Here is a 6,000-nt window from a genome sequence, read left to right as displayed (position 1 = left end):
CAAAGGATGGGGACTGTGGCAAAGGATGGGGACTGTGGCAAAGGATGAATTCGCTACTTGTTGTGACTTGTAGGGAGAAGCCTGGGCTAGTGTGGAGACAAGCATATCAACCTTGTATGCTGTGTTCTGCTTTATCTCTCCTTGATTTGTTCTTCCTGTTCTACCCAAGCACTGGCCAGCTGGGCTCTGCTTTGTAAAGGTGCCTGCCATTCCCACACTGAGCTTTGTTGGGGTGACAGTCCCTGTGTGGAGCAGGAGGATGGCATCCCACATTGGCTGTCTCATGACCGGAAAGTCACTGAGCACTGGGAGACAGTGAGGAGCCTGAGGGCAGGCTTGGATAGCTCTTATCACCGTGGCTTTTATGGTGCAGGGGTAGTTTTTAATCGCTGTCACTCATAAGGCTCTCTTGTCCCAGTTTATCCATGTGTGTTTGGACCCGAGACGAACTCGCAGCCCTTTTCTGGCTCACCTTGGGTTAGGACAGAGCCTGACAGTTTAATTATTCCCCTATGACTGACGGGTGGGGCTAACGGGGGATGAGAGCTGGAGGGACCACTTCTGAGTCAGCGTGCATCTCAGAAGAGATGAGTGCAATTTGCAGGGGAAGAGAAAGATTATACACTTGACCCTTGGCTGCCCTAAATGTGTAAACTGGCTCTGGGGGGTGGGGGGTGGAAGAGCAGAAGTGGTGATGCCAGAAAAATTCCCTTTGGGAACCCCTGGGCTTTGATGAGTTCAGCTGCCTCTTCACGGCACCGAGAAACGATGTGGTGGTGGGGAAGCACAATGAGAGGTGCTGGTGTCTCTCCACAACTGGCAGTGGCACTGATTTTCACGGATACCACAGTCCCAAGGGTGTGAAGGAAGCATCTCGTGGGGCAGTTCCACATGCAGCTCTCAGAGCATCAGCAATTCCATGGGAAAAGCTGCTTGCTTTCCCAGCAGTGCCGTTTCCTTCTGCAGACGGTTCACTTTTGCAGGGTGGGCGCTGCTGGTTATCATGAAGTGTTGGTTGAAAATATTTCTTGCTTTGCACAGATTGAAAAAGAAGAAACAAACCAAACAAACCGAGCGAGTGAATCACAGCCACCTCCTGTTACAAGAGCGTGACACACAAATAGCAGGCATGGGTGAACTAATGGAAGTTGTGGCCGCTTCAGTGCGGTGCTCGGAGCTGGGAAAGGGGCAGGGGCAGAGCAGTGACAGCTCTGTGTCAGTTCTCAGGCAGATTCAGGGCTAGAACTGAGGAAAAACTGGGCTGGGAGGACTTTTTGTCGGGGATGTAGTGCTGCACAGTTCCTTGAGGCAGGATGAATTGAATCTAAACCTGCATACGTGATGCTTTTTAAAGCAGCTTGTATCCAGAAAAAGGCCTCGGAAGGAGGAAATAGCTCATTGTGTGGCCAGCTCTCTCCAGTGGAGCTGCATCCTATGGTATGCAGCTATTCCTGGTTGCCCTAGAAATAGGACTTTGTCTTGTTCAGTGCCTCCAATTTTGCCTTTTGCTCTCAGCTCCACCCAGTGTAGTAGACTGTGTCCGATGTGTGATGGGACAGAAGTGCTGGTACACTGCTGAGCATCCCCTGCCATTGCTGAGTTTCAGAGCAGCTTAAATCTGCAGCAGGAGGCTTCATAGAGCTTTTAACGTATTTAATATCGCTGTTAGCAGGGCTCTGGATCTCTAGTGCTGTAGATACCTGGTCCCAAATCTGAGCCCTATCGTCTTGCAGCTTCCTGTAGCTCTGACTCCACTCAGTCTGGGTTTGATTTTTACTTCTCTTGTTGACAGTGTGTGTGTGTATATTGGGAGGGAGAGTGAAGCAGGTGCTTAGGGAGCTGGGGGAGTTTCCTGCTTGAATGCATAAATAGTTCCAGACAGAAGTAACCTTGGCTGTGGGCTGAGGATGGAAGTGAGAAAAGTGAGTGATATAGGATGATGGAGGTGAGCAGAATGGGGCTGCTTTGTCGGTCTGCATGGCTGAGAAGCAGCTGACATTCATTGCAGGGATGGGAATCTACAGCAGCAGGTCTGGGGGACACCAAGAGCACTGCAGGGCTGGGTCCCTTTGCTGTGTGCTCTCATCTGCTTTGTGCAAGGAGCTGAGGCTTCGTCCTTGCTCCACTGCCATACGTGTGCCACCTCCTCACCTTGGGCAATAGCTTGGGGTGGCAGAACAAAGCTCTGCAGCCCAAAGGGGATGCTCCATTGCTGCAAACTGCAGTGCTGTTACCATCAGCAGGGAGATGGCTGCCAATTAATGTAAGTGGCTGTTTGCTGGTGCGTGCACACAAAGGTGCTTGTGATGATCTTTATCCCGGAAGGCTTTTTGTGATAACCAACCTCTGGAAGCTGATTTCCCTACAGGGAGGGGCAGCCAGGCTCTTTACATAGAGCTCTCCTGCTAAAAGCATCCTTTTGTTCTGGTTATTCCGGTGACCATATAATGAAATTCCATAATCACAGAGCAAAGTTCCCCAGCTTCCAGCAGGAACACGGCACAGTTTGGGACTGTTATTACAGAGAACAGCTTTGGGGAGGTAACAAAACCTGGCTCTAAATTTAGCACCCGCAGTCCGTGGGGTGCAGCCAATTCAGGGCTGTGGGGAGGAAAGCATCCCTGCTTGATGTCAGTCCTTGCCTCTTGTAGCCACCTCCTGGGGCACTGGGGATATCAGATTGGCTCGGAGCTACAGGCTGCAGAATTTGGGGAGGGGGGACCTGCAGAAGGGGCTGGGGCATGGTGATAATTCATTGGCACGCCTCCTTCCCGCTGCCTCAGCGTAAAGCTCTGCAGTGCCTGTCATACACTCATTTTGTGCTTAATTAATAGAAACCTGCCTTGCCTGGCTCCAGGCTTCCAAGGGCTGCGTGTTGCTGACAGGATCCTGGCGGAGGGCAGGAGCTTTGAATGCAAGGCTCGTTCCTTCTGGCTGCAGGTTAGGGGGTCTCTTTCCTTTTGTTGCTTGCGGTTGTGGGCGGTTGGCCCGCTGCCTGCTCCGGTTTGGCGACTGCCAGGGATGGAGAGGCGGCTGTGGTGGTGTGCAGAAAGGCTTTGGAGCAGGTGTGTCCCTGCCAGGCAGCTGCTTTACCAAATGAAAAGCGTTTTCTCTTGCTGCCCTTGCTCACCTCCATGCTGAACGGTGCTGCCGAGATGCTTACCAGAAATAGTGGGGAATTTGATGTCTTTAGCGCATCAGCCCATCACACTGGGTTGGTTACACTGTGCTTGAGCCTTTCCCCTGGTTAGCACAGCCCTTGGGGCAGTTACATGGGCTGAGAGCTTCTGCAGGAACAAAGCACTTTGTTTCCTGTGTGTTCTCTCTCCTCGGAGCCATGCATTTCACTCTTGATGGCATCAGTACCTCGAGGGCAGGCACCCGAGCATCCCATGATTGCAGGGTCCTTGGGGAGCCTGCCAAAGAAAAGGCGAGCAGCGGGGTGTGGTGGCAGCTGGAAATACTCATAGAATCGTGTTGTCACACAATAGCTTAGGTTGGATGGCACCTCTAAGACCATTTGGTACCAACTCCCCTCCCACAGGCTGTCTGTCCCCCGGCTCAGGCTGCCCAGAGCCCATCTGTGGCCTCGGGCACCTCCAGGAATGGGGCACCCACAGCTCTGGGCAGCAGTGCCAGCATCTCACTGCTTTCTGAAGAAAGAATTTCTTCTTCACATCTGCCCTCTTTCAGTTTAGAGCTGTTCCCCCTTGTTCTGCTGCCTTCTGCTCCTGTAACAAGACGGTTTCCTCCTGCAGAGGAGAGGGAGGTGTTAAGGTACAAGAATGGGGCTTGCTGCTGCTGCTTGGGGGCTGTCGGAAGTGGTTTGGGAAGGCTGTTAGCAGAGCTGAGTGCTGCTCATTTCCAAACTGCCTGGGGGGAGAGGCAGGATGAGAAATACCAAAGAGATGAAATCCACCACTAACTCACACCTAAAATAAGAAAGAGGAGTGAAACGCACGACGGGTAGATTTGAGTAACTGTGGGCTTCCCAGCTGCACATCTTCCCTCCGTGCTTTCGCACCTCTCTTGTGGGTGCAGCAGCTTCCTGCAATCACACCCAGACCCCTTTGCACGCATTTGCACCTGCCCTTGTTACTTTCCAACATGTTGCATGGTGCCCCTGCTGCTGGGCTCAGGGCTTTGCTTTGCAAAGTGTGATGGCCACAGATGGAACACTAAGAAGCAGAGCAGCACGGTGTGAGCCCTTGCTCTCCCTTGTGCTGCTTTCTGGAACCAAACCACAATGTTTCCTACTGGATGAAAGGCATGGAAAGATGCTGTCAAGGCTTTTACGCCCTCAGGGTGATGAGAAAGCATTTTGCCTCCACTGAGAAACCATTTTTATTATGCTCTCCTTTCCAGGCAGTCCAAGCACATGCCTGTTTTTGAGCTGGCTACAGCAGTGTGTTGTGGACGTAGCCCTTTGGCCCATACCTGGCCAGTGCCTTTCTCCATTCCAGGTATGCGTCAGGTATGCAGGAGATGACCAGTGCCCTCAATGGAATTGGTCTGACCTGTTTTTCTGGCCCCTGCCCTTTGCACACTACTCTTAGGCTCCAGCTGTGAATACTATAAATGGTTTTGTCATAGTGCTGGGAGGAGGAGGGGCTGGAGGAGGAATGGGAGCGGGGCTGCAACTGCACTGCATGGTCCTGAGAGAGCATGGAGGGATTTAAAGAGCAGGAAACACATGTGGCAATGTCTGGTCCTGCTTCAGCAGAACACATTTTTAGCCCATCAGCTGCCTGGTTTCCGCTGCTGCTTCCCTGTAGCTGTGGAGTATTTTGGGGGACGTGACAGGGAGTGCAGGCATCCTGAAAATGTATCTGGGCAGGGGAAGGCAGCAGCACAAACCCCTTTGCTATGCTTGGGAGGGAGGGTGAGCTCTGAGGGTCTTCATCTTTCTGTTTTGCTTTCTTTGGGAGGTGACTGATGTTGGAGCACGAGTTGAGCTGAAGTGCTGCAGGGTTGAGCAGCAGAGCAACATTCCTAAGGACCCTTCAGCCTTGCCCAGAGCTGAGAAGTGACTGCATGTAGCTCAGCAGGCTCAAGGAGTGCAGCTGCACCCCTTGGCAGCACCAGCTTTTGGGGAGCAGGAGAAGGCAGATGTGAAGGAGGTGCTTCCCCACGTTACATTGCCTTTTGGCCTCTCTCAGAACCCCCCCCCAGATGGAAGCATATCATTTTCTGCAAAACTGGAAACCTCGAGCCTCGTAGTTCTCTAATCACACCATGGCAGGTCAGAACAAAACCTCATGTGTGGATCCTGGGTCATTTTGAGAAAAGTCAGTTCTATAAACTGGTTTATAGGGTTTTTGGTAGAAAAGTCCCAGAAAGCTGTCAGGCTGATCCTAAAGGGAGGGCTGCCTATCCAGCTCCTCTGTTTGTGATGATAGAAGCTGGTGTCCTTTTGTCACATCATGTGCAAAATCACAGGAGAAGGAAAGCCTTGTGGCTTAGTGGCTACCACTGCTGTCCATAGGCGTGCTGACTCCTTCCAGGCATCTCAACTTGGGAATTTATAGAGCCTTGGAAAATACAGCTTGGCTTCTTGCAGCAGCACTGGAGAGGCAGGGTGGGGATCCAGGCTGGGGTTGGTCGGTTCCTTCTCCCTGGAACAGAGGAGATATGGAGTTTGGATGGAATCACATTCCATTCCTTTAAAGGAAAGCCATCGTGCACCTGTGCTGCTCGTCATGCATCCTGTGTGCAGCACTGGGACCGATGTCAGTGAGTGGAGCTGGCTGCAATACTTCCCAAAGCAAGGTGTGAGCAGTGCCTGAGCTGCGCCCGGAGTTGCTCAGCTCTGACTCACAGTCATGCTGTGAAACAGGTAGATGAGCTGGGGCTCCCCGTGCTGCCAGCTGTGAGTCATGCCTGGCTTTTTCTTCTGTGTCAGAACTGAATCCGGTCTGTCTGATAGAGACGGTGACGTGCCGTGAGGTCACAGCGGGTTCAGTCGGCTCCAGAAGGAGCAGCTAACACCTGACAGGCAGT

General features: G+C 52.3%; 1 protein-coding gene across 5 annotated transcripts in view; it reads left to right on the top strand.

Annotated features, from left to right (window-relative positions):
• The window catches only part of SEMA7A (semaphorin 7A (John Milton Hagen blood group)), a 33,232-nt gene that overhangs the window by 13,971 nt on the left and 13,261 nt on the right, over positions 1-6,000 (top strand). The gene's annotated exons all lie outside the window — the stretch shown is intronic.

Source organism: Centrocercus urophasianus, unplaced genomic scaffold, assembly GCF_019232065.1.
Source record: "Centrocercus urophasianus isolate 14NV4802_14NV808 unplaced genomic scaffold, USGS_Curo_1.0 seq_23, whole genome shotgun sequence".
In the NCBI taxonomy this organism is placed as follows: Eukaryota; Metazoa; Chordata; class Aves; order Galliformes; family Phasianidae; genus Centrocercus; species Centrocercus urophasianus.
Note: the sequence above shows the minus strand (reverse complement) of the source record. Positions and strands in the feature narration are given on the sequence as shown.